Below are 12,674 nucleotides of genomic sequence, written 5' to 3'. Positions count from 1 at the left end.
CTTTCTTCCCAAAACGAACCACTCCTTTCATTGGAGACACTTTCAGCAATACCCAATTACCCTCTTGAAACTCTAACTGCTTTCTGCGAACGTCTGCATAACTTTTCTGTCTACTCTGCGCTGTTCTGATTCTCTCTCTAATCATGGGCACCATTCTACTGGTAATGTCTACTAATTCTGGCCCTGCAAGAGCCTTCTCTCCTACCTCTTCCCAGCAAACAGGGGATCTGCACTTCCTCCCATATAATGCTTCATAAGGAGCCATCCCAATGCTAGCATGATGACTGTTATTGTAGGCAAATTCCACTAAAGGTAGATGCTGCCTCCAAGAACCGCCAAAGTCTAACACACATAGTCGAAGCATATCCTCTATGGTCTGGATGGTCCTTTCTGACTGTCCATCAGTCTGTGGGTGGAAAGCAGTACTAAAATCCAATCTCGTGCCCATCGCACTTTGCAGACTCCGCCAAAAGCGTGAGGTAAACTGAGGTCCTCTGTCTGACACTATAGACACTGGAACTCCATGTAATCTCACGATCTCATCCAGATAGATCTGTGCTAACTTATCCACAGAATAGTTACTCCGTACTGGAAGAAAATGAGCAGATTTCGTGAGTCTGTCCACAATCACCCATATCGAGTCTATCTTGTTGGACGCTACTGGTAAACCCACGACAAAATCCATGGCTATGTTTTCCCATTTCCACTCTGGAATCGGTAATGGGTTAAGCATTCCTGCTGGTTTCTGATGCTCTAATTTCACCCTCTGACACACCTCACAGGCTGTCACGAACTGCGCCACTTCTTTCTTCATGGCTGGCCACCAATAGACCCTTTTCAGATCCTGATACATCTTGGTGGCTCCTGGGTGAACACTATACCTCGCATTATGAGCTTCCCTCATAATTTCTTCCTTCACACTGCCCCTATCTGGTACACAAAGTCGACTCCCATAGCGAAGGATCCCTTTGCTGTCAAATCTGAACTCTACACTATTGCCTGACTGAACAGTCCTGGCAATTTTCATCAACTCAGGGTCTTCATGCTGTCTCTGAGCTATCTGCTCCAGAAACACAGGTGTCACTCTCATCTGTGCTATCAACGCACCTGTACCAGACAACTCTAGCTGTAATCCCTCGTCAAAGAGCTTATAAAGCTCCATCACAACTGGTCTCCGCTCTGCTGCTATATGGGACAAACTGCCTAGTGACTTCCGGCTTAGGGCGTCTGCGACAACATTCGCCTTACCCGGATGATACTGGATCTTACAATCATAATCACTGAGCAATTCGACCCACCTTCTCTGCCGCAAATTCAGCTCTCTCTGACTTAAGATGTACTGTAAACTCTTGTGATCAGTGAAGATCTTGCATTTAACCCCGTAGAGGTAATGCCGCCACATCTTAAGTGCAAAGATAACTGCTGCCATCTCGAGGTCATGGGTAGGGTAATTCAACTCGTGCTTCTTCAACTGTCTAGAAGCATAAGCGATTACTCTATCACTCTGCATCAATACACAACCCAATCCCACTCGAGATGCATCGCAGAACACTGTGAAATCCTCATTACTGACAGGCAGAGCTAACACTGGTGCTGTTGTCAATCTCCTCTTGAGCTCCTCAAAGCTCTCTTCACACTGGTCTGACCAGATAAACTTCTGGTTCTTCTGAGTCAATTTGGTCATAGGAGCTGCTATCTTTGAGAAGTTCTGAACGAACCTCCTGTAGTAACCTGCCAGTCCCAGAAAGCTTTTAATCTCAGTCACTGTCGTGGGTCTGGGCCAGTTAGCTACAGCCTCTATCTTCTTGGGGTCTACCTCAATACCCTCTGCTGATACTACATGTCCCAAGAAGGCAATGCTCCGTAACCAAAACTCACACTTCGAGAACTTGGCATATAAACCATGCTCTCTCAGTGTCTGCAACACGATCCTCAGATGCTGGGCATGCTCCTCTGCATCTCTGGAATACACTAAGATATCATCGATAAACACAATGACAAAGTGATCCAGAAACTCACTGAATACCCTGTTCATGAGATCCATAAATGCTGCAGGGGCGTTAGTCAACCCGAACGGCATCACTAAGAACTCATAATGCCCATATCTGGTCCGGAAAGCTGTCTTAGGTACATCTGCCTCTCTGACTCTCAACTGATGATACCCAGATCTCAGATCTATTTTTGAGAAACAACCTGCTCCAGCTAGCTGGTCAAATAGATCATCAATCCTAGGTAGAGGATACCTATTCTTGATAGTGACCTTGTTCAACTGTCTGTAGTCGATACAAAGTCTGAGGGATCCATCCTTCTTTCTGACAAAGAGCACTGGAGCACCCCAAGGTGAGGTACTAGGGCGGATGAAACCCTTATCTACCAAGTCCTGCAACTGTTCTTTCAACTCTGTTAACTCAGCTGGCGCCATCCTGTAGGGAGGAATAGAGATAGGTCTGGTACCTGGCAGTAATTCAATTTCAAACCCTATCTCCCTATCAGGTGGTAGTCCTGGCAAATCGTCTGGGAATACATCAAGAAACTCTCGAACTACTGGTACTGTGGCTGGTTCCCTCACCTGACTGTCTAGCTCTCTCACATGAGCTAGAAACCCCTGACAACCCCTCCTAAGCAAACGACGAGCCTGAAGGGCTGAAATCATACCTCTGGGTGTACCTCTCCTGTCTCCTCTGAAGACACACTCTGACCCATCCTGGTCTCTGAGACTCACTAACTTCTCTCGACAGTCCAACGTAGCACTATATGTAGATAACCAATCCATCCCTAGAATGACATCAAAATCTGTCAAGTCTAGAACCACAAGGTCAGCTGGAAGGCATCTACCCTCTATGAACACTGGACTGAAACGACAGACTGACACTGCCACTGATGGGTCACATCTAGGTCCACTGACCCAGAGAGGATACTCTAACTCAGAACTGATCAAACCCAATCGCTCTATGGCTCTCGAAGCAATAAAGGAATGAGAAGCACCGGGGTCCATCAAAGCATACACATCTGAACACCCAATGATGAGATTACCTGACACCACTGTGTTCGACGTGTTAGCCTCCTCCTGTGTCACTGTGAAAATCCGTGCTGGGGCTACCGGATTTCCACCTCGGGAACCTGCTGCTGAAGTAGAGGCTACCCCTCTCCCTCTACCTCTGCCACTAGTCTGAGGCATGACTGGAGCTACTGGCCGTACACCTGGCTGTACCACACTGCCTGAACTCATCTGCTGGGATGGTGCAAAAGTCATCTGCGGACAATCCCGAGCAATATGCCCTTCCTGTCCACATCGAAAACAAGCTGTAGATCCCAACCGACAAACTCCTCCATGTGGTTTTCCGCATCGTCTGCAGACTGGAGCTGTGCCAGAGCTTGAGCCACTACCTATTCCCAGACCTGTCTTTACTTTATTCCAGAACTTACTCTTTGTTCCTCTCGCTCTATCCCATCTCTTACTGCCTGTTGAACCTGAACTGGGGGCCTTAGAACCCGAAGCCTGTGCCTTTGACTGTTTCTGACTATTAGCACTAGCTTCCATCTTCCTAGCTGCATCTATAATAGAGTGAAAACTCTCCTTTTCTGCTGGAAGGATCAAAGAAGAATACCTGGGATGAAGTCTCATGGTATATCTCCTCGCCTTCTTCTGATCAGTATCATAGGCCTGACCCACGTACTGAAGCAGATCTAGGAACTTATCTGTGAACTCATCAACAGTCATCTCATCTGTTTGTCTCAACTGTTCAAACTCAATTATCTTCATCTCTCTGGAACTGTCAGGAAAAGCCCACCCTGCAAACTCATTGGCGAACTCTCCCCATGACATGCTGTCCATTCTAGGCTCCACATAATTCTTAAACCATTCTCTGGCCTTCTTGCATTTTATTGTGAAACCTGCCATCTCAATGGCTCTCCTATCATCTGCTCCCAATTCACCGGTGATCATCCTAACTGCTCTGAGGTAATCAAATGGATCATCTCCTGTGTTATATTTAGGAGCATCCAATTTCAACTACTCCGTCATGTGGACTTTACCTCCAGATGAGCTAGGTTCATGTCTGTCAACAATAGGGGCTACTGGTTCTGGTGGTAATCCTGGTTCATTTGGCTCTAGGTGTGCTGCACTTGGATGGGTAGGGGAAGATGGATACATAGGATATGGTGGGTAGTAAGGATAAGGCATATAAGGCATATACGGAGGATATGGCACAAAACTCGAGTACTCCGACATACCTCCCATCGGATACTCTGGATAGCCAAAACCTGAGGTCGGAGCACCTCCCTGCGACTCTCCCATACCTTCCTCAAAACTGCCTATACCCATGCTGTCATCTCTAGACTGATCAATCTCCATAGCTTCCCTTCTTTCCTCTGATCTTCCTCCCCTAGCTGTTCCTCTTCTGCTCTCGTCGACAGACCTTCTAGGGTCTATTGACGTACCTTCCCTGCTAGATCTCTGAGACCTTGCCCTTGGCAATGCAGGAGGACGAGCAGCTGGTCTCTCATTCTCTGGTGGGACTCCAGTCAATCGAGCTGATCGACGAGTTCCTCGCATCTTTACTCTGGAAACACAACATATAACATACCACTTTAGCACATAAACATCACATATCAATCATACACATACACCTCTCATGGCATATCATAACAGATAGGACTCAAGACCCTATCCTAGTAGACATGATTTCCTATTGCGCTTGACCACTTCTAACCTATCTGAGCCCAACACTGTCTCTATAGGTCCGATCATGTGAACCTAGGGCTCTGATACCAATCTGTAACGACCCCAAAATGGACCGTCACCGGCGCTAGGATTCAGGTCGGCTTAAGGCCGCCAGAACCCGTAGCAAGCCTGCTATACTCTCTGTGTACCTGTAAACCTCATACATGATCATACATTTTCTGTGAAAATAAAACTCTTTTCTGAACCAAGGCTTAACCTGTGCATGCACTATCTCTGTACTCTGTACTCATGTACTCTGTACTCTGTATCCCTGATTAGAGCTGGCTCTAGATGGGTTAACTCATACCTGTTAAGCCTGGTTTTCACATACAGGAAAACATATATACATATAAAGATCATGTACAAAACATACATCACTAGGTCAAGCAACAACTATTACATCACTTTATTATTACATGTCCACTCTAAACTATTACAACTCTCTTTACTCTTCCTGTAATCTGCTGGACTGTCCCTGTACACGGTACACTGAACCTGCAAAACTGGGGTTAAGGGAGTGGGATGAGCTCTATAGCCCAGTGAGTAGAACAGTAACACATCTCAGTAAAATATGATCTCATGGAATGCGCCATATCACAGACAAGCCACATCAAGAGTAAACCTGTCACCACATAGTCCCAGTAACTCTGTGCCAGGGCGTAGAATCGAGCACCTGGTCTTCCTGTCATATATGTATATGTGTATATAACACCTCTGTACTTACCATTGCCAGGGCGTAGTCAAAGGCTCCTGGACTTTGCTATACCTGCCAGGGCGTAGTCAAAGGCTCCTGGACTTTGCTATACTTGCCAGGGCGTAGTCAAAGGCTCCTGGACTTCCTGTCTGAGACTATTGGATCATTCAGCATTCACTCACATCACCAAATAACGATGCAATGCAACATATTCGTGAATACTAATGCAAGCAACCTATGGCATAAACATGATGCATGAGATATGCTAAAAGCAGTTTGTGGTTCAATTACAAGTCATAAGTTTAGTTCCACTCACCTCTGGCTATTTGGACTGACTGACTCTGCAGGCTCTGAACCTCTGGAGCAGTACTCACTACTGCTCTCTCTGGTTTCTCTGGTCTGTACCTATACAGATGGACTCAAATGAGGGACCAAACAAGCGTAGAAATAACTCTCTTACACGTCCCCAAGAATCCCCTTAACCTCACTCAACTATCCATGCAAAGCATGCAAAAGAAAGCTGGACAGGACACTTTCGGCGGCAGGTTCGGCGGCCGAATGTCCTCTCCAGAGACGAAACTCAAGCACCTTCAGCGGCACCTTCGGCGGCCGAATCCCCCAAACAGAGCCGAACATGCACAACTCGCGGGGGCAAGCTGTGGCAGCCTAAGCTACCATGCAAGAGGTTCGACGGCCGAATGAACCTTCGGCTGCCGAACCTGAGTTCATCCAGAACTCAGCTTCAACGGCAAACCATCTTCTCCTTCCCTTCAAGCTCTCAAAACATGCATAACTCATCTACTCAACTCACATATACTCAAGTATATGTTCACAGGGGTCCAAAACTATCTACTACCCCAAACAACAAAATAAACATAACACAAAAACATGTATTCATGCATATATCTGCAAAACTCCCATCATACATCTCTCTCTTCACACCTCCCATAAAACCTTCAGAAAACACATAAAAACATATTCAAAAACATCACTTACCTCCTGGTGAGTGATCTAAACAAAGGAAAACGGATCAACTCTTCTTCACCCTCACTAACTCGCCAAAGCTCACTATTTGCTTCAAAACCTTCAAAACTTGGTAAACGAGCAAACTCCTGCATGAGCTGCTCAAACTTAGCAAATAAAGCATAGGAGACGTGGCCAACTTCTGGCAACAAGTTGGACATAACACCTGTCCACAATGCTGACTAAGGATGGCTCAAAAGCTGGCTGACCAACTCAGTTTCGGCTGCCGAATCGCATGCAAAACCATGCAACATTCGGGGGCCGAACCTGAACTTCGGAAGCCAAACATTGGGCACTTTCGGCGGCCGAACTTACCTTCGGCGGCCGAACTTGGCTGAAGTCTCCAGGAACTACTTTTTCTTCAAAACTCACAACGATATAACTTATACACCTTAAAACACATCATAACACTTAGAAAACAACACTCCTACCCTTTTCTCGAATCCCAGCACCCCGGATTCCACCAGACAATAGGAATTCCGGTGCCGGATTCTAGCCGGGTATTACAATAACGAAGTGATCCAGATACTGACTGAATACTCTGTTCATGAGGTCCATGAATGCTGCAGGGGCGTTGGTCAGCCCAAACGGCATCACAAGGAACTCATAGTGCCCATACCTGGTCCTGAAAGCTGTTTTCGGTACATCTTCATTCCTTATCCTCAACTGATGGTACCCTGATCTCAGATCTATTTTGGAGAAACAACCTGCTCCTGCTAGCTGGTCGAATAGATCGTCGATCCTCGGCAAAGGGTACTTGTTCTTGGTAGTGACCTTGTTCAACTGTCTGTAGTCGATACAAAGTCTGAGGGATCCATCCTTCTTCCTCACAAACAAAACCGGAGCACCCCAAGGTGAAGTACTCGGTCGGATGAAACCCTTATCTACCAGCTCTTGCAACTGTTCCTTCAGTTCTTTCAATTCAGCTGGTGCCATCCTGTAGGGAGGGATAGAGATCGGTCTGGTACCAGGCATTAACTCAATCTCGAACTCTATCTCCCTAGCAGGTGGTAACCCTGGCAGCTCGTCTGGGAAAACATCTAAGAACTCACTCACCACAGGCACTGAGGCGGGCTCTCTGACATGACTATCTAACTCCCTCACATGAGCTAGAAACCCCTGACATCCCCTCCTAAGCAACCTATGAGCCTGAAGAGCTGAGATCAGACCTCTAGGTGTACCCCTCTTGTCTCCTCTGAAGACGACCTCTGACCCATCCTGATCTCTGAATCTGACTACCTTGTCTCTACAGTCCAAGGTAGCACCATGGGTCGATAACCAATCCATCCCTAGAATGACGTCAAAATCTGTCAAATCTAGAACCACGAGGTCGGCGGAAAGGCATCTTCCCTCTATGAAAACTGGACTACATTGGCAGACTGCCTCTGCCACTGACGGGTCACACTTGGGTCCACTGACCCATAGGGGACACTCTAACCCAGAGACCATCAATCCTACCCTCTCCACGACTCTCGGAGCAACAAAAGAATGAGATGCACCCGGGTCCATTAAGGCATACACATCAGAACAACCAATGATGAGATTACCTGCCACCACGGTGTTGGATGTGTTGGCCTCCTGCTGAGTCATAGTGAAGATCCGTGCCGGAGCTGATGGACCTTCACCTCTGTATCCTGCTGATGAAGAGGCTGACCCTCTCCCTCTGCCTCTGCCACTGGCCTGTGTTGCGGCTGGAGCTACTGGCTGCACCACACTGCCGGAGGCTGTCTGCTGAGACGGTGCTGCAAAGGCTGCTCTAGGACAATCTCGAGCCAAATGACCCGCCTGTCCGCACCTGAAACATGTGTTTGTCCCTGCCAGACATACTCCCTTGTGTGGTCTCCCACATCTCATACATGCTGTAACCTCTGCGCCAGAGCTTGAGCCACTGCCTAAACCCAGACCTGACTTGATTTTGTTCCAGAACTTATTCTTCTTAGATTTTCTGTGGCCTCTGTCCCACTTCTTACTGCCTGCAACTGCTGCACTCAGAGAAGAAGAGTCTAACCTTTCCCCACCTGGGGTCTTGAAACCAGAAGACTGTGTCACTGACTGTTTCACCTTCCCCTCAACGATGGCATAAGCCTCCATTCTCCTAGCCATATCCACTATGGCATGGAAACTCTCCCTCTCTGCTGACTGTATCAAAGAGGAATACCTGGAGTGCAGCCTCATAATATATCTACTTGACTTCTTTTGATCTGTGTCCAAATTCTGCCCAGCATATGGCAACAACTCCAGGAACCTGTCTGTGTACTCCTCCACACTCATCTGTTCAGTCTGTCTCAACTGTTCGAATTCTATTATCTTCTGCTCTCTAGAGCTCTCAGGGAAAGCCCATCCTGCAAACTCATTTGCGAACTCCTCCCAGGACATACTGTCCGCTCTCGGGTTCACATAGTTCTTAAACCAACCACGTGCCTTCTTGCACTCCAGTGTGAACCCAGCCATCTGAATGGCTCTACTGTCATCAGCCCCTATCTCATCTGTAATAGTTTTGACCCTGTTCAGATACTCAAATGGGTCATCGCCTGCTCTGTACTGAGGAGCACCCAACTTCATGTAATCGGTCATCTTGACCTTGTTCCCTCCAGATGAGGTAGGTTTGGGTACTTGTGTTTCCGGGACAGTAGGTACTGGTGGTGGTGGAGGTGCAACATCCCCTGGGGTAGGGTTTGCTGTACTGGTATAGGGAGGTGGAGGTGGGTACATGGGGTACTGAGAGTATGGTGGGTAGTAAGGTGGGTATGGCATGTGTGGAGGATAAGGGCTAAAACTGGGGTTATCCGATGTACCTCCCATCGAATACCCTGGATGGTGTGAATAGGGTGGGTAGTGATGTGGCTGGACATAACTCGAGGCCTGAGTGCCTCCTTCTGATTCTCCCATGCCCTCTTCCGGCATACTCACACCGAGACTGTCATCCCTCCTCTGATCTACTTCCATATCCTCAGACATTCCTCCCTGCACTGTTCCCCTTACTGATCTGCTTCTACTCAGATCCAAAGACCTTCTAGGGTCTCTAGCTATTCTGTCTCTGTTGGACCTACTGGACATTGCCCTAGGCAAAGCTGAAGGACGGGCATCAGCGCCCTCGTCCTGAGGTGGCACTCCAGTCAATCGTGCAGATCGACGAGTTCCTCTCATTCTATTTTCTGAAAAACAGCACATAGCATAAGCAATCATTAGCATCATATGGTTCATGTGGAAACACATGAACCCTCATCACATACATAGCATCACATCATAGCATTTATGCACATGCATATCATATCATCATATAGACAGGACTCTACATCCTATCCTAGTGGACATGATTTTCCTAGTGTGCTTGACCTTCTAGAACATCTATGAGCCCGACACTCTAGGTCCGACCATATGAACCTAGGGCTCTGATACCACTCTGTAACGACCCGGAAATCCGACCCGTTACCGGCGCTAGGATCCAGATCGGCTTAAGGCCGCCGGGACCCGTAGCAAGCCTACATACCTCCTGTAAACCTGTGGAATCCCATACATAACAACATATACATGATCTGTAAAAATTTTCTTTTCTCTTATCCAAGCAAAACCTGTGCATGCATAAAAATCATACATAAACCCCACACTGGAGTCCTCATCAAATACTCCAATGGGGTATCATCATCATATATATCAGCTTGGATAATCATGGTCATTAACATCATTACTCATTAAACACTCTGTACATAATGGGGATTCACACACCTCTAGGTCAAGCACTACTATAATCCTCAATACATCATCAAATTATTCATTACATTACATGGTCATAATTGCTCATTACATCATATTCATGTCCACTACTATCTATTACAACATACATGACTTAACTTCACTCTAGCCGACTTCCCGATCTATCCTGTACCTGCAACTCTGGGGATAAAGGGAGTGGGGTGAGCTACTAGAGCCCAGTGAGCAGAATAATAAAACATCAATTTAAATCATGCTTTCATGTATGCGCCATAATACAAACATTTCACAACAAGGATGAACTTGTCACCATTTAGCCCCTATCTTTCTTACTTATACATGCCGGGGGCGTAGAGCCGTAGCAGGCACACCCGGACTCACATAATCAGTCATAGTGCCAGGGGCGTAGAGCCGTAGCAGGCACACCTGGACTCACATAGGCTATCATGACATACAAGGGCTAATGGATCATTCAACATTCATCCACATCAACAACAAAGTATGCAATGCAACATATTCGTGAATTCTAATGCAAACAACCTAATACATCTCATGGCATTCATGATGCGTGAATCATGCTAAAACATTTCATTAACTTGCTTTAAAACTTAAAGTTTATTCCACTCACCTCTGGCTAGCTCTGAAGAGACTCTGAAGCAGCTGGCTCACTGCTGGGGGTCTCGGTTCCTCGGGTCCGAACCTACACAGGTGGACTCAAATGAGGGACCAAACATACTTGAATATGACTCTAAAATACTCCCCAAAAACCCCCTAAAACATCCTGAAAACATCACATGAAAACATGCAAGAAATGGCTGAACAGGGCACTTTCGGCGGCAGGTTCGGCGGCCGAAAGTCCCTCTGCAGCCGAAAGTCATGCAGGTTCGGCGGCCGAACCTCCCAGACAGAGACGAAACTTGAGTTTCGGGGGCAGGCTTCGGCAGCCGAAACTGCCTCCACAAGGGGGTTCGGCGGCCGAAAGTCACTTCGGCGGCCGAACCTGAGTTTCTGCCGAAGGGCAGAAACTTGGCTTCCTTGTGTCCACAGCCTCCAAAACACCTCAAAACATGCATAAACTTGTTTCTACACATGCATACACATCATACATCACACCTAGGGGTCTCAAACTATAATATACCCCAACTACAACACTTCAAACAACACATTTCCAACATACATTGTTCAAATCACAACATAAACCCATAAACCTAACAACAAGCCTAAACATGCATTCTACCCCATCAACTTGCATAAAACTTTCATAAAACATAAAAGAAGCATAGATCGAAGCTTACCTCTTGAAGATCGAGAGGAAGAACGACCCTAGCTCGGAAAAATGGAGGGATTTAGCTCCAAGACTTCCAAGCTCCAAACTTGCTTAAAAACACTCAAAAACCTTTGTGGAACCTTAAAACTCAAAGAAAATGGTGGGGATTGAAGGAAAAACACAAGATTTGGGAGAGGGAGGTCGGAAGCTTGCTGCGGCTGAAAATGGGAGAAAACTCTCTCATTTCGGCTAAGTGCCCCTTTTATAGGTAGCTGGCCAGGCCACGTTCGGGGGCCGAAAGTGCCTCCGCATGCATGCAAGGTTCGGCGGCCGAACATGAGGTTCGGCGGCCGAACCTGGACTTCCCTTACTCATGCTTTCGGGCGCCTAAAGTCCCTCCGAAAGCATGCATGTTCGGCGGCCGAACTTCGAAGTTCGGCGGCCGAACCTGGGTTTTCCTCCAAAGATTTTTCATGCAAAAACTCATTTAATTTCTTACTTAAAAACATGAAATACATGAAAACATTTCATAAATTCATAGTTTTACCCTTCTAGAGGTTTCCGACATCCGAGGTCCCACCGGACGGTAGGGATTCCGATACCGGAGTCTAGCCGGGTATTACAAGAGCTTTTTAAGAGGTGTACAAGTAACAAATTTAGACTTTAAATAACATTGCAAGTTGTGTAAAACTATTGATAGAACCTAAACTCAGACAGTAGTACCATTTCTAGGCCAAACTTATGAGGGTGGGAGGAAAAACTCTACACAGCACAAAATAATTGACATCTTGAAGTTGCGTTGTAGTCCGAAAGAGCCAGATGGCTCCAGGGGTCTACTATCCTATCTTATTTGTCCAAACTGGATAGCTTGAACTTCATGGAAAAGGTCTCTGCAAGGATTTCCTTTGACAGGGGCGAGGTATTATCCAAGCCATAATCTTCCTCTTATTCCTTCTGGTACCTTTGTACAACACGAATCAACTTCCAGTCAATGTCTTTTGGGGCCTCATCCAATGATTTCTCATCCTCCACTTTTGCCTTTTCTTTGAACTATGTGTGAATTGCCTTTGTTCAGGTCTTTTGGGTCTCAAAGGAAGCTGTAACGACCCGAAAACCGGACCGCTACCGGCGCTAGGATCCAGATCGGCTTAAGGCCGCCAGGACCCGTAACAAGCCTAACATACATCCTGACACCTGGTCAAATCCCATACATGATCAAAACATTAACATAAAAACTTAAACATCTGATGTATACA

The sequence above is a fragment of the Manihot esculenta genome, chromosome 1 (genome assembly GCF_001659605.2).
Source record: "Manihot esculenta cultivar AM560-2 chromosome 1, M.esculenta_v8, whole genome shotgun sequence".
NCBI classification, from domain to species: Eukaryota; Viridiplantae; Streptophyta; class Magnoliopsida; order Malpighiales; family Euphorbiaceae; genus Manihot; species Manihot esculenta.
Note: the sequence above shows the minus strand (reverse complement) of the source record.